The 13992-nt window shown below is 37.9% G+C and overlaps 1 long non-coding RNA gene across 1 annotated transcript in view; it reads right to left on the bottom strand.

The window, feature by feature from the left end:
• Positions 1 to 1244: 1244 nt before the first annotated feature.
• Positions 1245 to 13992, bottom strand: part of LOC103899477 — a 24194-nt gene continuing 11446 nt past the window's right edge. Inside the window, exons 2-3 of the long non-coding RNA XR_657609.2 lie at positions 4771 to 4847; positions 1245 to 1388 (exon numbers count right to left, since the gene is read on the bottom strand). This is a non-coding gene — a long non-coding RNA (uncharacterized LOC103899477). The remainder of the gene's footprint in view (positions 1389 to 4770; positions 4848 to 13992) is intronic.

The raw sequence follows: 13992 nt of genomic DNA on the forward strand, positions 1-13992 counted from the left end.
CTAGTGTAAGCATTACCTAGCAACAACTAAAACATCGGTGTGTTACCAACTTTGTTCTCATCCTAAATCCAAAACACAGCACTGTACCAGCTGCTAGGAAGGAAATTAACTCTATCCCAGCTGAAACCAGGACAGGAAGTCAGCATGCTGTGTTGTATGTATAATATGTAGAGTTAAGAATGTTTTATGTTAAATTTTTCTTTGAATGTACAGCTAGACGTTAGCATCTGCTAATGTGCTTGCCACGGTAGAAACAATACACTCAATTTCATGTTTTACATCAAAGTCTTAAATCTTTTCATACATTATTATACTGCATGCAGGAAATCCAGCCCCATTTTCCTTATATGTATTGTGCTTAAATTCCTATTGCTTTGTTTTGAATTCTTTCCTTACAAGAGAAACAATTTATTAGAAAAGAGATCAACACTACAAGCAACACGAACATCATGGTTTACTGTGAAAATGGGCAAAAGCATTGCAACACCTCTTTATCATTGCTCATTCTTCCAAAATGACAACTTTATATAACACTAAGAAGAGCTGCCTGCTTTCTATCCTGTTGTACTGACAGCTTTTGGCATAGGCAATTATGACTCAATTTAAAAAAAACGAGAGAGAGCATTTGCGCGTGAACACTAGAGATGGGCCAGCTCTTTTTTAATCAGCTATTAAGCATAACAAAATGGCATTTGAGTTCTGTCTGGTCATTCTTCACCTTCCAGCTTATCTGAAAAAAAGCTAGCAGGCAAATGAGGAAAGTTCAAAAAATGAAAATAGAGCAGAGAAGCAGCAGAGTGAGAAAGACTGAGAAGAAGCAGCGATTGCAAACAGTAGTGGAGAATGGTTAATATTGTGAACCTTTTCACGACAGAATGCTTATTCTAGATGAAGTAGCACTTGCTTTCACTAGAAACAGCCATTTATTTTTCATGCGTCTTTCCAAATAGGATAAACTGGAGGAGGGAAGTTGATAAATTTTTTCTGCATAATAATTCAGGCATCGTGTGACAGCATATTTCTCACCAGCTTCCCAACCTATTCTACATCCCACAGACTAAACAGTTAGAAGCCTGTCATATTAATAAAACCAGAAATACTAAGGTCGATCATCTCCAAATCAAATTATTTGTGACCAAACAAAAGAGTTGTAGCAATTATTTTTCCCTATGAGAACAAATTTTCATTTTTTACTCCTAAAACACAATAATTAGCTTACAGCAGCAATACTGCGTGTTACCTGATTGGTGAATCTTTCAGTCCTGGGGTATATGCAGGCAGACTAAGGGAGTGCGTGCGCTGATTGTCATCTGCTACTTGCATTTTCCTTATCAACCATCTGGCTTCCGACTAAATAGTTAGCGGGGCTCCTGATGTCAGTTATAGTCCTAAAAAGAAAAAAAGATTGACATCAGTATTTCAGTTCTTCTGTGCTAATAAGTGAAGCATCTGTAGACACTGAGACTCCTCTTTCACCACCTCCAAAGATATCCTTCTCCAGGGCAAGACTTGCAGCACTGCACTATATTGCTGTCTAAAGGGAAAACATGAAGAAGTTGTGATGAGAAATGAGACTTGCTCCCCAACAAACATTTGCCAAATCCTCCAACAGTCTTTCCTGGAAACAGATTGTTCTTTTGCAGTCAGCTAAAAGCAAAATAAGAAAACCAAACTAGTCTTCCGTTGAATATCAAGGTTGCCATTCAATCTCTCGCTGCCATTAGCTGACCAAGATATTTCATAATAGCCACTATTAAGTTCAAGTCTGACGTCTTCTTCACTTTAGGAAATGACTGCACCCAGGAAGACGCATTGCTTCACACGTTTCGCTGACCTATTACCCACCCTGTATCTGTAACTTGGGCCCCAACGAGGCAGCACAGCAGACAGCGAACGCTGGTACTAACGCTCTAGTTTTTGCTGCCACTGAAACTGTCACCACAAAGCGTCACTGGGATGAGAAGACATTTTGTATTCTGTCTTACACAGGGGTGCTTTCAGTAGCTTTTTCATCTTTAGAAGGTGATAGCTGAAGAACAACACTGCAGAATTTACAGTATTTAAAAAAATTGAAAAGCATTTTAATTGACTATGCACACATTTGTGCTGCTGACATCAGTACATATTTGGGACAAGTTGCTTTGGAAATACAAAGAGAGCTGACAACTCTTGGCATGCCAGTTCTCAATAGCTCAGTGCCTAGTCTCAGAAATTCTGTGGTTTATATCAAAATAAATGCAGATAGCACAACTGGTCATAACTTCTGTTATTAATTTACATTACTCTTGTTGCACTTTCCCTCTTCTGCCTCATAAGTACATTAGTCTTTTTGGAATCATTTGCAAGCTAGTTCCTGGCAAATCCTACGATCTAGGCTTTGTTTCAGAAATTTAGGCCTTTCCTCTACACTTCCTAGATAGATTACCCACTGACTTCTGTGAACTTCAACTAATTTTCCTAAATATTAGGAATATGCTTGCTTCCTTTTATCAGATATAAATACAAATTTATTAATGTTGAGATATTAAATAAATATTAATACTAGATTTACACAAAAAGTTTTTAAATTGCACCTAAAATTACGTATGCCTTAATGGAGATAATGAAGAGTTAAATATCCATATACCTTATGCTCATGCTAGTTATTGCCATTGCTCAATACCTAGGTAATTAGGTACTCCTATTTGAATAGCTGTTTAGGTACACATGGGATGACCTCTCTGTTAAAGGATTACCTAATTTGGAACCGTTAGCAGTAATCAGAAGATGAACCACCTAATGTCACAGCTCCAGAAGCGTGTCAGTGTCTTGCAGAGTGTGACACGTATTTCGGTCAGCATTTTTGAATGCATTCATTAGCCCTGGTTGCCAGGGTTCCCAAGCATCTACGGCAATAAGTTTATTTAAGCCCTCATTCCAGTTTAATTCCACCCTCTTACTTCTAAGTGCACTTTTTTCTGTGACGTCAAATCAAAATCTCAAGACAAAAATCAAATTCAGTCAAGGCTAAGCCAGAGAAAACAAGTATGTTGGGGGAAGAGGATGGGAGTTTGCCTAGTTATTTCTTTCTCAAAGAGTCAGACAGTAAAACTAATTTTCCCTTGTCCAAACTTTTGCTGATACCAGCTTATCACAGCTGGGACAGCTTATCACAGAGAATCAGTAGTCTAGAACAGCTAAAGATCTGGCTCAGCCTGTCTCAGACACTGCTTGTGGATGCTATTTATGTTATTCATGTCTGTGCACCGTTTTTCAGGCTTGGCAGTTGCATTCTGCCTCCAGGTCTGAACTCAGAAATCTAGATTATCCTGAAATTGAGAATATCTATGTTCTGCTCCTTTAAGTATTAATTTGTTTATTATGCAATTACTTTAAAAAAAGTTGGTAGCTTGGTAAGACATTAAAAATAATGTGGTTTTTTAATTATTTTAAAATTATTAATGTTAATTAGAAGCTGGTATTTTTTGTGTGACTCGAAGACCATCCCATGATTTCCTCTGCTACTGACAAGTGACAAAGGGATTCTTCTGAAGAAGTGAGATGAGATTTCATATGTGATAGGGAAAAATAATCCACCTCTGACTTTTCCAAAATCTGCTAGACATTTAAAAGCTCTTGAGGATGACTGAGGACATTACCACATGTTCTGAGGAAGACACATACGTGGACAGAAAGGATTAGTAACAGGCATGATAAATCCATTAAAAAAAGGATTTTAAAAAGTAGTAAAATTCATAATAGCTGTAAGAATGAAAACTATTGTTTCTTTGGCATCTAACTGAACGTAGGCATCCTAGCTTACTGAGTATCACCAAACAGCTCTAGAACTTAAGAGTATGCACTTTGCAGGGAGCAGGGGACTTTCCACACAGGTAACATGTTGACATGAAAGACAGTGACGGAAGGCTGAAATCAGCAATGCTTGCTGTAAGGTTCGATCGGCCAGTCACACCCTCAAGCAGTTCCACTCCAGCAGAACGTGCATTTATTCATCTGTCCCAGTCTAAACACTTGGCTTGAAATCCGAGGCAGGTTATTCAGAAAATACTTTCAGAAGCACACACAGCACATAATTCTGTCTGAACAGTGTGAGAGTTGTGCTAATAATAGCAATTAAAGGGTCTTTTGCCTTTGTTGTCTTCCAGGTCAGTAGTAATGCAGCTAGAAAATAAACACAAGTGTCCACCTATCTCAAGACAAACTACATATAAACATGTAATTAAGAGCTTTACAGATTTATGAGTATATAAGTAATCTTTATTTCCAGACAAAGCACTTACGGATGAATCAGTTTTGCAATCTAAAACCCAGGAAGTAAGCATAAGCGAATGCCCGGTCGTACATGTAGCCCATGAACACTTTGCTATTAGGATAAAGATTGATAAATACTTCAGGACACACTGTACCCTATATTTTGGCAGCTACCCTCTATCTTTGACATGCTAATTATAAAAGATGGCATTGTCATCCTACAAACCACAGAGCAGAAGTGAAGAAGGAATACCCATCCTGAAAGAAATATTCAAATAACATTTAAAAAAACCCGCAAAGGTCTTTTGCTGGAACATGTTAGAATAACCTATCTAGTACATTGCAGAAATTAATGCATTTTTGTGTTCAGAAATTTTACAATCAAATCTCACAACACAGTTTTCCCTGAACCTGCAAGAACAAGACATTTTGCATCACTGAAGGTTACGTAATTAGCATTGGTCTGTTTTCTTTTATTTACATTAAGTAGTGCAAGAATAATACGTTGAAACGGCTTACCTTCTGTGCCATTCTTCTTTTTGTCAGAAGTCTACTCTTCTGCACTCTTGGAGCATTTTGCCTGCTTTTGCTTTGCCCTGCAAAGATATTTTTCTAAGCAATTAAGTCACTTGCAACTAATAGACTTGAACAAAGTGAGCATTCTTCAGTTTGCTAGAGGCTGAAGTGATATAAGCAATAGAAAGCTGCAAAAAGGGGCAGCTCACACTGACGAAGACAAATCCCATGCTGACATACACCTCTACAACTCCACCAAGTCTTCTGTTCTCATTTGCACAAGTTTTCTACATAAATGAAGAAAAACTCTTATGACAAAATTATCTAGTTAAAATTACTATTTATGTGCGTTGTTAATTCTACACACTACATAAGTACGCTAACATACTATATGTTTAAAAATGTATCACCGTATCATAGTGCAGTTATAATCAAAACTTCAACTGTTAAAAACTGTTCTTTTTCAAACTATGTTCCATTAAAATGAAACTGTCCTTTTTATTCCGGGTTATTCTGGGTTCTGTGCATTTGTATTTCAGTGAAAGGTAAGTTGATAACACCATTTTTTGTCTGTGATCATTAGAAAATGTCATTAGAAAATGACTTCTTCCACAGGTAATGGGGTATATGCCAGGTGTGTAGTGCCCAAAAATGATGATACAAATCCAAAATCCTTTAGCTGGTGGTGGTGAGAGGAAGAAAGGTGCAGCTCATCAACTGGGGAAAGTACATGACGTTCTGATTGCCTCTTTTTATAAACCTCTGATTAATATTTCTCCTTAAAGTGCTGATCTACTCTAACATTTGGGACTTCACATAGGAACATCCTCTATGATCCTCATTGGGTAAAGACATACACACTTTTTGAGGAGCAGCTGCTAGCATAGTTCCATGATGGCCAGAAAATAATGACACAATACTTTCTTCAGTTTGAACTGTTTAACTCGGTTATACAAAATAATTCCATGACGTATGTTGTGCCATCTTATTTGATTTAAGGATCCAGTCTTCAGAAGAGGAAAGCTCAGAGAGGAGTGAATGAATTTGGATTCAGATAGACATTCTTGCAACAAATGTTCATGCTATTGTTCTCAAAGTGTTGTCATAAGCTCTTGTCCTATATCCTTTATTTAGAGATTCTTGTCTTACTCTCAGCAACACAGTTTTGAGTGTGTTAGCATAGTAGTGTGCTGGGAACGTTATGCTTCACCCTCTCTTCACCAAACGGGAAAAAAAATAAAAAGCTCTCACACTAAATTGTACTTCTAGAATATGCCAGTCACAGGAACCGCACTGGGCTCTGAAAAATCATGCCAAGGCGGCAATAACCAAGGTTTCATTGGCTCCTTTTTCTTCACAAACCCATTTGTTGGTTAGAGACTCATTAACAGATGACATGAGGACAATTTCTGCCCTCAGCCATTATCTCAAAGTGAAAATACGTCAAGGAGGATTCATCTGGACAACTTCTCTGCAGGAACACACAGGACAGGATAAAGCATGCCCCACAGGAGACATCCTGCAGAGTTCCTACAAGTCTTCAGCAGTGTTTCAGTCTGGATATGGAATTTCTTCAAGTGAACGCACCTCCCGCATCCCTGAAGCTACAGCTTTGCAAGCCTGTAACTACAAGGCTGGTAACATAATGAGCTCCCTGAAGACTTCTTCCTAATGCATGCAAAAGGATGTGCAAAATATAAAGTAATATTGCTAATTAGGCAGAAAAAAAGCCCTGTAATTCTAGTCCCCCAAGCAGCTGGGCTGTTCCCTTCCACTGAGGTCATCAGGATGACCTTGTCCCTGTAACGCTTAGCCCTACTGTGGAAAAACTGCAGTGCACAAATGCTTACATGGCTTTCTGAAATCCAACTTTTAATGCTGCTGGGAGACCAGTGTCTTTTTACAGGAACATTCTCTACTATCTTTGGATGTAAGCTTTCCAACAAGTGGCCAGCTCCTTTATTGACAATTATATTGATGGCTTAATAGCAGAAGCAGAAAGCAAAGATGAACTAGTGTCGCACATGCAGGTGTTTCCTGTAGCACATTGATTAGAGAACGGTCATCGACGATGGTCAATCTACAAAATCAAGTTACTACTACAATCTCCAAAGATCGTCTCTTTCCTGAAACTCTTAGCATTTTATAATTTAACCTACCTTGTGCTGTCAGGGTTACCTTTAATAAATGAGGCTTATTTCAAGCCATCATAAGTCTCATGGTGAAACATGAATTAAGAAGTGCTTATTAAAAATCAGAGTCACCTTCCATAATTGAATAACCCTGAATGAAGAGAGACTGAGCAGGAAATAACAACCTATAATAAATACAATTTAATTGTTGTAGGACATTGAGAGCTTTCTGGAAGTTTTCAGAGAAAACAGTTTCTCTGGAAACGTCGATACAATAAAGCCTAAACTTCCCACAGAAACAGAAATCTCTTAAGATGGACTATGCGCCAAAGTCCTGTCACAGCAGCCCAAGAGGGTGTTTCTGTGGGATAAGTGAGACCGGACTTCAACTTCCTTTCTTGCCTTTCTGTGGCAACTGACTTGAATTTCATCCTTCTATATTAAATGGCAGAGTTCCTAACACCCTACCTATTCTGGGTCGGGAAGCTGTACATCTGTGCTGGCTCAGTTATCTTTATTCATCTCGAATAAAAAGATGTCTCGAAGCTGGACATCCTTTAAAATCTTGGATTTAGTATGAGTTGGAATAGGACATTTTTGAAATGTCAACTTCTGCAGGCTTGAAATTATTTTGAAAATCAACTCCAGCATGACTACCATTGTGGTATACATTTCTTTAAGCACAGACATTAATAAATCTTTGCCATTAAATACTTAAAACTGAAAATGCAACATTTATAACTTAAGGGTAATAAAGTTCATGTTCCTGAATAATAAGATTTGACATATTAAGCTTGATCAGAAATTTGAAAGCTTGTTACTTACTTCTTTGTGTTTCCTTGAGCAGTATGCTCAGCAGTAGACTACCCAGCAGTAGGCTGCAAGAAGCTTATTTGAAGGAAGAACTATAGACAGGACCAAATCTGACTACAAAAAAAAAAGGGGGGGGGGGGGGGGAGAGAGAAACTTTGGGAAGGAGAGAGCAGAAATTCCTTCCCAATGCAAATTCTGGTATCATAAGTCAGGTAAAGTTTCATAGCTCCTGAAGCAAAAACAACAGAATGAGAACCACGAGAAGAATAGCCCTGCTGAAGACCATTCTAAGCCTGAATATATCTCCTAGGTAATTGGCTCCAAGAAATTTCTCTGTATGTAACTTCTACTTTCACACATAATTAAGAGCTGTCATGATTCAGGCAAAGAGTTGCTGGAAGTAGGATAGTAATTGCAATCTTCCACCAGGGACAGATGTAATAAATAGTAAAGATCTTTCACGAAACAGTACCTGCCTCGAGAACAAAACTGCTGTCTCTGCCACCCTCCAAAAACACGTGGAAATCTGCTATGGTAATTTAACTTAGAAACAAGTAGAAACTTTGCTGGATAGTGCTTTGCATACAAATGTGTATAAGAGAAAGAAGCAGGAGACTACAAAAGAGATTCAAGACTAGCTGAGCATTTTGTAGGGGGGGCTGAAGGTGTTGTTAAAGAGGTTGGCACCTACCAGCAAAAGTCTCTCTCCGTCTCTCATTGGCACCTCATTTTTCACCAAATTTTTAAAGAAACAGAACTTGTGAATTCTTTGTAAATAAGCAAGATTGCATTTTTAAAAGTCCAAAAATTTACATGCAGCGTTTTCACTTACATCCTTTTTCCATCTGAAACACCTTTATGTATATGTGTTACAGCCTGCACATGACTTAACACTATAAAGTATGTGTTCTCTCCTCCCTTCCTACCTTTTAATAACATTCACAGTTCACCTGTAACATCACAGAAACCCTCAGAGGGTAGTTTCATTGTTATTCTGAATATATGTATTTGGAGTAATGTGTTTCTCCTCTGAGACCAGTATCTCCAGTGCCATTTTTATAAAATCTGTCCAGCACTGATGTGAATATGCATTATACCCTCCTTACAACACGCGCTGCCGTTCAGAATGAAATTCCTCACTGCTTGCTTCTGAGAATTGCTTGCAGCCTCAGACATTAAACAGTTGTACAGAACCTGATAAAGTTTTTAACTATTAAGATGTAATGCTTTGAAAGATGACCCATAAACCAAGACTTTAAACATGATTTTTGCCTACTACAGCTAAATGGATGTTTATCAGATGCTTACTAAATGGCTGTAGAACAAAAAGGAAAATGATGAATACTTCATGCACAAGGATTGAATTTTTTCCCCTCTCTAACAAAGTAGCATTCATCATTTTCTTCCTCCCCTGCTACATTCCCATATTTTCTTCAAGTGATGTTTTTGAAGTTGGACTTTTTGCTTCGCCATTTTATCTGTCAAGCAATCTAAAAGAAATCAATAATCTTACTGGAGTCCACTAATGTTTACATCTATTTTCTTCCTTGTCTTTACTTTCTTCTACTTTTATCGGCAGTGATTGTTTACAGTGATTTCAAACAACTACTGCTGTAAGTGATGCATCAACAGAATTTAAAATCATTATCTTACATTATCAATCATGATACCTACCTGACTGAACAAGAAAAATTAAGTAAATACTTTTCAAAGAGGAATAAAAAGGACTTCTGAGGCAGCAGGAAATTCAGTCATTCAACAAACACATTTCTTTGTTTTAAAATGTGTAAGTAAATTTTGATGAACATCCTAAAAAAGTCGTATTAGTGATTTAACCTGTAAACTAGTTTTATTTCATAGCTTTACAATAAAATTTCATGTCTTGCACTTGGGTTTAATACACAACACTCCTGAATTTTGATGTGTAATATCTTTTTTGTATAACTAATACTCTCTATTTAAGTTCCTGAATCGCTCCCTTTTCTTGGGGGTGGGATGGAAGTGGTGGAAGCGTTTCAAAATGGCTTTAATGTATCAAATTCAGTAATGAACTTCCAAACAGCGCATAAACAAATGCTCTCTCTTTATTCTAACCCACCTCCATAACCTTCCTGTACTTTGCTTGTTCCTCGAGGACCTCTCTTTCTGCCTTTATTTTCTTTGGCAGAAGAGTGAAATTCTCTCTCTCTCCAATTCTGGTAGTTGCTAAGCTACTTTTCAAAAGAGAGTGTATTGGCTAGTACTTCCAGTAGTTTTACTCCACTTCAAGTTTTAAACATCCAATAACCGGGTATCTCAGAGAAGCCAGTAAGGACCAGCAGAAAAGCTGACTCCACTCTGTGATGAAACATGCAAAGATGCTCAGAATCATTCTAGGAGCTTATTTCTTAACTGACAAACTTGAACAGGGTCCGTTCCCAGGTGCCTCAAAGAGCTGACTGATAAATAATTTTCCTAAAGAAGGTGGTCTTTCACCTTACTTGAAAGGAAAGCAATGCCGCTTAGATTGCAGGGCAGCAGATTTTTTCATGTTTGTTTGTTTCTTCAGTGGATTGACATACTCCGTTCCTCTAGACTGTGCCTGAAGTAAACTCTGGAAAGGAACTTTGAGCAGCATGGCTGGGAAACAACCTTCTCTGCCAGCAGGAGGCAAGAACAGCCTGCAGTCTCCTAACAGATTAGTGGAGAGATACTAACAAGACTAATCCAACCAATGTTTTAAAAATACAGAAGCAGCCACTAGTAACAAAACAATCTCAATATTACAGGTAATACAAATCAGCTCTGCTAGATTAAGGCAACGCTGGCAAAAGGAATTCATGAAACAATATTCTCTTAGAACGTACATCTCACAAAACCAAACTTCTTTTCACTTTCACTGACATAAACGTTACTTACTTTCAGCCCACTTTTTGCACCACATAACGCTTTGGCATACATTCCTCTAGGTTTCTTTCAATGGCAAAATGTATGAGCATGGGACGGCCACAAGATAAAGGTTCTTATAGGCCTTATTCTTCAGGGTGAAATTCCCATGGCTGCTATTCTTACAGTGATCTAGGATAGCCTTAAGTTACAGCCATTTGGTTTTGCTGAAAAGTGGAAATTCTGCTGATCTTCCCCAAAAGATCCAATTAATAGTTGTGCAGAACTACTTTGCACATATAAGAGAGAATGTCAAGAACATCAGTAAAGAGACTAGAATGAAGTTTTGAAACATAATTCAGGGTTTTTTGTTTCTTAAGGAACTGTTAATGGAACAAGCCTGAAAAGCATCACATTACAAACTAGCGCTAAGGATGCTTGTATTATAACAATTTTTTATACCATCTCTACACTACTGAAAGTTTTCTTTTCTGCTGAATAAAAATGAAGGACTTCTGCACAAAGGAAATGACAAGGAACAGACAGCAGTTACAGGCAGTAAATATGAGCCCCCCACAAAGCACAGGATCAAATATCAGCAAAACTATTGGCAGTCCATCTTCAGCTCTGTAATTCTCCTATTGTTTCTGCAAAACAGATTCCTTGCCTGAGAGAAGACTGTTAATAATTCCACATTCTGAGTCTTCCACATCTCTCTTCAACAAGTGTGTTTACAAAGAAAGCAAAGTATTGTAGTAATCTATTCCACAAGCACACATGACTTATGTAACAGAGTTTCAGATATATAACAAAAAAAACCACAGCATGGCATTGCTCATCAGCAGAGGGGTGACAAAAAAAAGTACTTTTTTAAATTATCAGTTGTTTTGATGAAAGTTATCCAATTTATTGCTTCCCGTTCAGGTCTGGTAGGGCATATTACCTCAAATTAAAATTATCTTGTTTTGATGAAAGTTATCCAATTTATCGCTTCCCGTTCAGGTCTTGTAGGGCATATACACCAAATTATCTATAATTATGTTAAAGGTGACAATCTGTGCTGACCTCTGGGGATATTTTCAAGGCTTTCAAGATATAGCATTGGGCATATCTTTTCATTTTCATTTCACAGTTGAGCATTTAAACAAAAAAAAAGTCTATCATTAGCAATAACAGAATGGTTAGAATGCTTTTAATGTCCTTCAGTCAACAGAAGTTGGTTTACAAGCAAGCGTCATAATTCCTTTTGAAAGTGTAGTGATTCAGAAAGTTGAGTGGTTCAGCAGGCATTGAAAGTGAAGTTTGCAGCAGTTTGAGTGTTTCATTTAGGCCAAATTTTGCCTTTTCCTTCTGCTTAATTTTACCTTAATGCTTGCTTGACTTTGGTCTGTTTCTCTTAATATAGATGTAGTTGAATTAAGAGTTAACTCGGTTAAATTTAACTGGAAAGCGAGTCCTTTTAGGGCTTTGTAGGGCCTGAAGATATTTTAATAGCTTTGCATGTAGAGCTTGGCTCCCACATTTAAACAGCCAAAATATTTAGTACTATTTTTTAAGAGTGCAGCTTTATAAAAAACATTCTCACCTATTCTTGTACGTTAGCATATTATTTTTCAGTTGACTTTAGAATGTAGCATTCCCTTTCCCCCACCCTACACCCTGAAACAACACTTTGACCAAAGGTGGTTTGAGGTATGAGGAAGTTGGGTTGGAGGAAATAAGTTCCAGAGAGAAGCCAGAAAACATGAACATAAAGAATAGGGAAAGAGTTTAATATTAAATTACATTTATCCAGGGCTGGGGGGGGGCAGTGCAGGGGGGAGCCGCCATTTGAACTATGGGCTGTTTCCTATGCATCATTAACAGGTTTTGGTTTCTTATTAAAAGGTCTGGGAGTTGTCTTTAGTTTGTGTCTGCAACCCAGAGAGATTAAATTCACCACTACATGCCAAAAAATCTTGTATAGAAGGAGCAACTATTTATTAATAAACATAAAGGGAAGCACTGATGTGCAGAGCAGTTCTGCCACAGAAAACACTGGTTAAATGATGCAGAAAAATAAAGGAGGAAGGTAAGGAATAGATCCTGCAATGAATCCTGACAGATCTCTTTTGGGAGAAGTCAACACGCTTCCCATCTAGTTGACATTTCAAGTGCTGCACTTACTCTCTCGGTATCTATCCCACCATCCTGTCAGAGTTAGGACACGTCCTTACATTCTGGTCACTTAGAGCAAGTAGTGGACAACCAAAATAACCCCCGAGCAAAAATCTAGGCCAAAAATAATCCCTATAGCAGTACCACTAATTGCTTTCAATAGGGAACCATAAACAAACAGATGTCTGCTTTTCCTTTTCTAGTACTGAAACATTTCTTGGAGGAAGCTCTGGCTGTGAACTTCAAGTTATGAGTAAAAGTTAACTTGTATTGATTTTTCTCCTACAAATCTTAACAGGTTTACGCAGTTTTTGAAAGGGGTGTTGACAGAATCCTCAAATGGATTACAATGCCAGAGAACAAAAAAGGAACTGTGATCTTTTATTGAAGAACTGAAAGCCTAAATTCAAAGACACTTCCAGCTTTAAAGAACCTTAAGGCAGGAGACACAATTTTCACTTGTCAAGGTGTACTACTTTTTTTGAAGTCCTGTTCGGTTTATTCTGGCTGACTGTAGAGCAGAATACAGAGGTTGATGTTCAGCACATGGACTCCTTAATCGATGCATCGTGAAGTGGTGTCTGGGATCCAGGCAGCACATGAACCAAATAATTTGCTAGATCGAGTCAATAAATGTGTCTCTGGACTGTTTGAAATCCTGCCCCTTACTTAGCTGGGTACCTTTTTTATGATGGAATAGCTGATTTGTCCAACCCCATATGCAAGCCAGAACACCTCTGGAAGACAGCTAGCTGTTCAAATACGGTGTTATTTAAAAGAATTGACAGAAATTCATACTTTTATGATGAAGTCCTAGTTGCGATAACATTAACGCTCTCCAATGGCCTTCCTAACAACAGCTACCATGTTATATCTACAGAGGCAAAGCTTCGGATTCAAGTCCTGCACAAAGCAGAAGTATGAAATACACTTAGAGTTTTGACACTCCAGAATTACATGAAATTTTTGGAGTTTGGGACCAATTTGACCTAGGTAATTTTAAACACAAATCATTTATCAGATATGTGCAGTAAAACAAAACCACCTCAAAATCACCCCCAAAAACACTAGAAAACTGCGATCCTGTAACAACCTGTCGTGGTTTAATTTCAGTCGGCAACTAAGCACCACGCAGCCGCTTGCTCACTCCCCCCCACCCAGTGGGATGGGGGAGAGAATTGGAAGAGCACAAGTTAGAAAAACTCGTGGGTTGAGATAAAAACAGTTTAATAATTGAAATAAAATGATAATAATAATA

The sequence above is a fragment of the Aptenodytes forsteri genome, unplaced genomic scaffold (assembly GCF_000699145.1).
Source record: "Aptenodytes forsteri isolate BGI_AS27 unplaced genomic scaffold, ASM69914v1 Scaffold371, whole genome shotgun sequence".
NCBI lineage: Eukaryota > Metazoa > Chordata > Aves > Sphenisciformes > Spheniscidae > Aptenodytes > Aptenodytes forsteri.